General features: G+C 37.0%; 1 pseudogene; it reads left to right on the top strand.

Annotated features, from left to right (window-relative positions):
- Positions 1-7,689: 7,689 nt before the first annotated feature.
- Positions 7,690-8,535, top strand: LOC114076491 (annotated as a pseudogene).
- Positions 8,536-8,986: the final 451 nt, after the last annotated feature.

Genomic DNA, 8,986 nt, shown 5'->3' with positions numbered 1-8,986 from the left:
TCGGTCTTTATAATGCTATTTTTGTGGAAGAATTTTTTAAGCTTCTAACTGGAACAACTCCAATAACATACTTCAATCTATCAAGACATCTTTTCAGGGAAACAATCTATCAACATCATGTAGATACACCTAAACTTAACAAGCTAATCTATGATGCAAACTTCGGAAATAAAATCAACATAAATCACTAAGGAAGTCTTAGATTTTGCTTTTTCTGATATTCGAAACCATTTTAACCCACTTCAACTACATTATCGTAAATTCCAGGGGTAGAGCCATAATAGAGCTATCAGTTTGACAAAAAGATAAGTGTAAACTATGAAAATTAATAATAGATTAGTTCTAACTTTGGAAATAAAAGTAACATAAACGCTATTTAAGTCTAGAGTTTTATTTTTCTTAATAACCATAAGGTCCAAGCCAACTTGAAGATACTTCAACTACGTTTTCATGGGGGGCAATGGAATAATAGAGTTACGGGATTCAGTTGAACTCAACAGTAAAATTAGATCTTGGGCCTAACTCAAATCTCAGAAACTAGCACATGAGGGAAGAATTGTCCAAGTCTATGCAAGCAAAACTATTGGTCCATTCCCCAACCAATGTGGGATTGTAACCACTCACTCAAATGAGTTCCATCAGACAAGATAAGTAACTCAAATGACTCATTGACCTGTTAACACTCTTGCAGTCAGTCATTAGCTCATCATTTTAAATTTCATTCACATAAGTTGCTTGGGTGAAAATTAAACCGTTAGAGTTGTTTATCACTTCAACCCCAAGAAAATAATCAATATTACCTAAATCTTTGATAGAGAACATAGAAGCAACGGAAATGATAACCTTATTGACGCTTAAATTATTTATCCTAGTGATAATAATAGTGTCGACATAAATAATGACGAACAAAGTATCACCTACACCATGTCTGACTAGTAGTGAGGCATCAAATTTTGTCTTAACAAATCCTTTAGATAAATAAAAAACCCGTGAGGGCATCGTACTACGCTCGAGGAGCCTGTTTCAAGCGATAGATTGACTTTTGCAGCCGACATATATGCATTGATTTGTCATCACTAGTAAACCCCAAAGGTTGTGCGATGTACACTTCCTCTTCTAGGTTGCCTTTGAGGAAGGCTTTATTGACATCCAACAGGTGCTACTAGTAAAAAAGTGCCACAGAGAGGACGATGCGAACTGTTGTGGGCTTGATGATTGGGCTGAATGTTGCATAAAAGTCAATGCCCAACCTCTGAGTAAAGCATTTTTGCAACCAGGCGCAGTTTGTATCTGTCGATGTGGATGCATTAGCATTTTTTATTATTCTTAGAAGCCACTTGCAGGATACAATGTTTTTAGTGGGGTCTGGAGGAATAAGTTCCCAAGTCTGATTTTTATTTAATGAATCAAATTCATGTTTTATTGCATAATGCCACTCGGGATGTTTTTTTCCTTGTTTGACGATAGTGGGTGCCATAGTGGGTTTCAATTTGGCAAGGCAATCAAAAATTTGTTTGGGTTTTGTGATGTTGTTTTGGGATCGAGTCACTGCATGAGTAGGAGGAGATAGACATTGAGGCGGTAAAGGAGTGAGTTCCAACTCGAGGATAGGACAGGCTTGTTGAGGAGCCATGGGTGTTGGTGGGTTGGTGTTTCTACATTTATAGACACAGAGAGGAGACAAGATGCTTTATGTGTTTGTTGGGATCGGCATTTTTGAGTTAGTAAGGAGGTGTGGTAGTGCTAAACGCTGGGCAGTGATATAGAAGAGGGGTTCTTGGATGTAGGAATTATTGAATATGAGGAAGATAAAAATTAGATCGTGGATGTAGGAATTATTGAATATGAGGAAGATAAAAATTTCCCTGGAGAGGGAGGAGTTTCAAGAGGTAAATCTGTTGTGTGCGCTGCGGATGCATTGTCAGATAAGGACTGTGAGTTTGAGTTGTCTTCGGACAGATCTGGAGATGAAGTAGATGGTGATGGGAAATCTGGAATTGAGCTTGCTGCTATTTCTAATGGAGTTGGCAGGTCAGTTACTATGGGAAGATTTTGCTTGGGGTTCAATGAACTTGACATTGTTGTTTTTTGCCATTCTAGGTGAGCTGATTTAGTGATAGGATTGGAGAACAATGTGTTAAACGACAATATATCCTTAACAAATCGTACATCTCAGGATAATTACTCCTTTGCAGAATTGGGTTAAAACTGTGGTGACAGTGATGGGATAGTGAGAAACCAAGATAGACAAATGGGGTAGATTTTGGTTCAAATTTATTTTTGGAGCATTGTTTAAGCCATGGATAGCATAAAAAACATATGTAGGGATATATAATCCGGTGATTTTCGAAGTAATCTACAGAATGGGTATTGATTATCTAGGTGAGAGGTTCGAAGACGTTAGATGAGGTAGATAATGTGATGACATGCGAAAGATCAGAATTGGGGTGGGAAGGATGATTGACAAAACATAAGACTGGTGATGGCTCCCATAAATCACAAAAAATAATTTGAAGTTTTTTAGAGCTACACAGTGATAATTGGGCTAAAGGATGCCGATGAGCTTTATTAGATAAACAAGAATTACAATGAAAAAAATTTGCTCGCTCATGAAACGGCAGCGAGAATTTATTCAACATAAACATAAGAACTCTAGAGTGAGAATGTCCAAGACGTTGGTTCCAAGTAGTGAGAGGAATGGATGTGGTGATAATGTTTGCTTGGCGATAAGAGATGGGCCAATTATACAATCAATTGTTTGTCAGACCGTTCACCAGTGGCTTCCGCGTTTTCAGATCCTTCACAACAAAGTTTAAAGGAAAAAATTCAATAGACTTAATATTGTCTTGAAAGAATTTTTAAATAGAGAGAAGCTTGTGTTTGATGGAAGGGACACATAGAGTGTGTGTTAGCTTAAAAACATGATTTGATGCATTTAATTTAGCAGTTCCAGTATGTGAGATTGGAATTTTGTTACCATTAGCCAGGGAGACATCCTCGTTATCGCTGTATGGTTATAGGTTGGGCGGCTTTATTGTGATGTGATGGGTGGCCCCTGAGTCAATTATGCAGAATTTGGTGTCCGCCGTAAACCCAGCAACATATTTGGCTTTTACTTCAAAGTGATTATAAAACTTAGAGCGTCAAACATTGGCAGTGTGAAAATTTTTATTACATAGTTGACATCGAGTAACACCATTCGTATTGGAATTGGACTGCCATTGTGGCGGGGTGCTTGGACGCGAATTTTAGCGCCATTGTTGAGAGTTTTTGGTTAGTCTACAGTTTTTGCAATTATTGGAGTTGTATTTGATGGGAGTAGCAACTGTAAAAGTGATGGCACTAGGTAGTTTCATGGCATCCTCATCGCGAAGGAAGAGTTCAAAGTCGAGTAGCTTTTCAAACAGTTCCTCATAGGAGATAGTCATATCACGTGCACGAATGGAAGCAGAGATATCACGAAATTCATGACCTAAACCACTGAGTATTTTGACGATGAGTTTAGGATAGGAAATGGGAGCACCATAAGTGGCTAACTCATCCTACAAGGAACGAATAGTGTGAAGATACTCAGTAATGGAGTGAGATTCCATAGTGACAAGGGAAAACTGAAAACTCGAGTTTGAGATTTGTTTGCATAACTAGTATGCAAAGCATTCCAAGCTGATTTAGCCGAGTCATCGGCAGCAATAGAGGCAATACTGGGTTAGACAGAAGCCATGAGGGCATTCTGGATGAGTTGTTCTTGACAAAATCAAGTGAAGAAAGTGGGATTAGGAGATGTATTTATGTCGAGGGTAATCGTGCCACTGGGGATAGAGTAGTTCCATCGAGATGTCCAAATACATAAGCATGGAAAATTAGCTTTCCAGGTGGCGAAGTTGTGACCACTGCTTAGTTTAATGTGTAATTGGGATCTATGATTGAATTGAATGATAATATTGGTACCCATCGTGTTATAAGCATTGAAAACTCTGGGATAGTTGCCATTGTTGTTACCATTGTGATTGGTCATTGTTGCTGATCTGCGTGAGGAGGACACAAATCAATTGATAATACTCATTAGAGCGTGAAGAGACCTAATACCATATAAAGACTGAATGTGTGCTGCAAAGAGTATCTTTATCTATGGTGGCAGGAAGTTATTAAATAGAGGTACATGGAAAATACCTAAAACAATTGAACTAAAGTAATCTGAATAAATAATAATTGGTGAACTGGTAATGCAATCCTCACACGACTAAACTACTAATCTTAATATGACTAAAGTACTGACGGTGTCCTAGCGCTCTATCTAATACATGTGAGTGTGAACCGTATAAAGACCACTAGTGGTAGGAATACTTAAAAGCTTCCTCTTAAAGGTGACTCCTTTCAAGGAGGCGAACCACCTTTTCTTGACTGCAAGGAATCTTTACCATCTTTATTGTATGCTTATCAACCTTCACTAATTAAGCAAATAATGTAAACGGATTAGTAGGCTTGAGTGGGCTCTTCCACATAATAGACTAGTTTTTAGGGTTGGGTTATCTTATTTAGTCTATTATAATAAGTATTAGGGTAGGGTTGATTAATACTTGAGGCTGCAACATGAATTAATAGCTTGATAGAGTGTCAAGAGTGGTGGCCTAGACAAAAGAGGGGTGCTAGTCATGACAAATCGATAAAAGTGGTGGCCTAGTTCCAAAAGAAGTGTTTGTTGAGAATTATTAGGCAGAATTGGTTGTTCACAACTTGATTATTATTATTGATAAGCAAAGATTGGTTTATGTCTTATAACTATTTACAGTCAAATGACCACTTCTGTTTATAGAATGCACCTTTTACCTTTTTATAGGACTGCACTTTCTTGAATAATTTAAGACTTTACACTCTAGAACTCTCATTTGTCAGTTCCTTGTTCAATTCTCTACAAGTCTTTGATACACTAGATTACTTTTTGAAATATCTTAGATATTAATTAAGTTGGTGTTGACTTTAGAACACACCCCCTTAACACCAACTTAATTTATTCTTTGCATCCAATTTTAACGGGTCATCAAGACTTTGCAATCGTCTTATATCCAGGTTCTTTATGACCCTCTTACTCCTTTAAACTTCTCCACTTACTACACTGTGAATCTTCTTCAAAGGTAGTATTCCCCTTCATATGGACCACATCTACAAATATTGCATATATATATTTGGTGTTTGGAATTTCAGTAATGCAGATCTCCTTACTTATGGTTTCGGTGCATCCTGGACTTCACAACACGCCTGATGTGGCAAGGGCACCGGTTCGCCATGAACTCTTTTTGTGTGTGGAGATACCTCTCGTGTTTGTGGTTTGGGTTAACTCTTGCCTCTAGGTTATTTTCTATATTGCCGATTTTTCTCAAGTGTTTCTTGTTCATTTTGGATGAAACTCAATTCCTTGAACAATGAAGCCGTGTTCCAAGCCAAGATGCCTAAAATCTATCAATCGTGCTTCAACATCTCTTTTATCATTGAAAATTTTTTCCTTATTTATTTCCATCCATCTGTCACCTCTTTTCAATGGTAGACTTGCTCTGGGTCCTAATGTTTAAAAAGGGACAGCTTTAACTCGTAGCTCTGCTTCATGGTCACTCTCACAATCCACAAATCTAACAATTGCCTCAATATTTCTAAGGCCATAATGTTCATCTTCCCATTTAAACACTAGATAAGCGAAATATATAACTGGTTCTTTTCGACAACATTCAAGTTCTAATTTTTCCTCGAATAGCAAGGCAACTGATCTGATAAAGTTTAGCCACTTCACAAAATTACACTTTTGCAGTAATTATATTTCGTAAAGTAATTTCTTTCATAAATAAACTGCAAACATAAAAAATCAAATTTGTGTGAGATAACCATTCTCAATACTCTGGTGACCACTCACTGACTACCCCATATGATACCAAATTCTCGTGCTATGACCATAAACATTTCTCCCCTATATTATTATCTAGATAAAAACTCTATATGACAGGTCAAATCACAAATACAACATTATGATTAAAAAACAAACCAAAAGGACTGAAAAGGCATTAAACTACTCTTACTATGTCTAATTCAGATCACAATTGCACTCACTTAACATGACAAGCTACCTTAAAGTCGATTTGAATCCAAAAACCTAACAACCCTTATGAATTGAACATGTCATTCATTGGCCTGTTCTTCTCAGGTCGGCTTGGGTTGGTCATGGGCAGACCCTACCCACTAGACACGACTTCAAATGTACCACCTTCACCAACTACACAATCATATACATTGGACCCTTTTTCACTAACATTAAGTCAAATATTATTATATTCAAGAAAATGGCACATTCACAACTTAAATAAAACTTTAGAAAGACCCAACCCATATTTGATCACCACTGGATAAGATTGTGTTCCTTCTGCTATCTATTGGATGGAGTTAGAATTTTCACTAAGAGAATTCAAAATATAAAGGAAGTGAACATACCAAAATTCCAAGGAAATTTGAAATGTAGTATATATATATATATATATATATATATACATAATTTCTTTTACCTATCTAGACAATGTAATTTTCAAGCAATAAAAGATAAATTGACACCATTCGGATAAACGTGACTTTCTTGGGTGATAAGAGTGTTTGAGCTAGTGAAGTTGTGGTCTCACCATTGAATCATATTAGATAAAAAAAATAATCTTCTCATTAAAAACAACACAAACACAAAAATGAGGGGGGAAAATCATACCAATTGTCTCTATGAAGAAGAATCAGAAAGTTTGAGAGATTGAAGAAAATTTGTTTCTTGGAAGGAAAAACCATCAGAGATCCTGATCTAGAAAAAAAATTGTTGATAATCAGATGGAAAAAATAGAATCTCCCAGAGACCGTTGGATTCTTCTGCACACATGAATGCTTGTGAGATAGCTGAAGACCTAGCTACATCTTTCAACGATGTTAACAAGAGAAATTTATTATGCAACCTCCAGGAGTGTCTCAGAAACATTCATCTCTGCAGCAGAATTCGACATCGTCTGGAAGACATTATTTTTTACATCTGATTATCAACGAACTGTTTCTAGATCAGACTCTCTAATAGTTTTTCCTTTCAATAAACAACTTTTCTTCAACCTCTATAACTCTCCGATACTTTTTTGATCGACGCAAATTGGTATGATTTCTTCATTTCCTCCGCTTGTTTTTATGTTTGTCTTGTTTTCCACGATAAGTTTGTTATTTTTTAAAAAAATATGATTTGATGGTAAGATTACAACTTCAGGAGCTCGAACACTCTGTCACCCATTTTCAAGCTACTTTTATCCAAGAGGTGTCAATTTATACCTTAGTGTTGGAAAACTACATTATGTAGACAGGTAAAAGAAATTATGTATACATATACTATGTTTCGAATTTTCTGGGATCCTTTTTGTGTGTTTACTTACTTTAAATTTCGATATTTCTTACTGAAAATCCTAACTCCTTCCAATAGATATCAGAAGGACCACAATCTTATCAGTGATGATTGAGTGATCAAATGTGTGTATGATCTTTCGAAAGTTTTTCTTTTAGTTGTAAATGTGTTATTTTCATGAATAGAAAAATAATCGACTTAACGACAAAAGAAAAGGGTCCCACTTTTATGCTTGCTTGGTGGGTAAAGGTGGTATAGTGGAAGTCGTGTCTAGTGGGTAGGGTCTTCCCATGACCGACCCAACCCGACCTGAGAAGAACAGGCCAATGAATGGCATGTTCCATTCATAAGGGTTGTTAGGTGGTCAGGATCTAGGCCGACTTTTAGGTAGTTAGTCCTCTCAAGTGAGCACGGTTGGTTCGTTGTGATCCCTATCGGACACAAGAATAGTGGTGTAGTGCCATTTTCAGCCTTTCTTTTTAAATCTTAATGCTATGTTTCTGTGATTTTGATATGTCAAATAGTGCTTTCGCTGGATAAGAAGACATGGGATAAATGTTTTATGATCGCAGCATGAGAACTTATTATTATTTGGGGTGGTACACCAGAGTATTGGGATTGTATGTCTCGTCCGAACTCCATGTTTTATATTTTTGTGGCTCATTTCCATGTACTATAAATTATAAAGAAAATACTTTATTAAATATAACTATCGAGGAGGTGATTGTGTTTTGTAGATCCTCTGAAGTGGCTAAACTTAATTGATTCTGTTAGCTTGATATCCTAGACAAAATTGAAACTTGAATATTGTTTAAAAGAACAAGTTATTTCTTATCTAGTTTTCAAATTAGAAGATGGATTTTATGTCCTTAGAAATATTAGGGCACTTTGTAGATTTTCTGATTCTGAGAGTGACCATGAAGTAGAGACAGGAGCTAAAGCAGTCCATTTTTTAGGACGAGGACCTACAGCGAGGCTACCCTTGATAAGAGGGGATGGATAGATGAAACAAAAAAGGAAACCTTTTCAATGATATAGGAGAAGACAGAAATGTTGAAGCGCGATTGATGGAGATTAGGCAATGCAGTTCAAAAGACGGTCTCATTGTTCAAGGATTAAAGTTTTGTCTAGAATAAAGAAGAGAAGGATCCTCCTCTTGCTGTGTGATATACCGTGGTTTCACGGTATTTTTAATGCTTTTTCCTTTAGTTTAGTGTGTCCAAAAGCCTTTTTGTATTAATTTTTATGTAAGTTTCTCTTTATTTGCAGGAAATCTGTCTAAAAGATGAATGCGGAGGTTTTTGAGCAAGAAATGCAGAAAAGTACCACCTACGGAGCTTGTGACGGTCCATCGTGCCCGTGACGGTCCGTAGGTGGCATTGTAGTGCAGCTGCTGAAGGAAGATGGGGAAGTCTGACCAAGTGGGGGTTACGGATTGCGTGACGGACCGTTGTAGCCAGTACGAGAGATCCTGCTGGTTCGTCATGAAGATCAGAGAAGTAGTCCCAGTACCCAAATTCCAAGAGTTCAAGTGTTATGGAACGGAGACCCCCGACGGACCGTTGTGCCTGTACGATCCGTCATACC

Source organism: Solanum pennellii, chromosome 3 (assembly GCF_001406875.1).
Source record: "Solanum pennellii chromosome 3, SPENNV200".
Taxonomy (NCBI): Eukaryota; Viridiplantae; Streptophyta; class Magnoliopsida; order Solanales; family Solanaceae; genus Solanum; species Solanum pennellii.
Note: the sequence above shows the minus strand (reverse complement) of the source record. Positions and strands in the feature narration are given on the sequence as shown.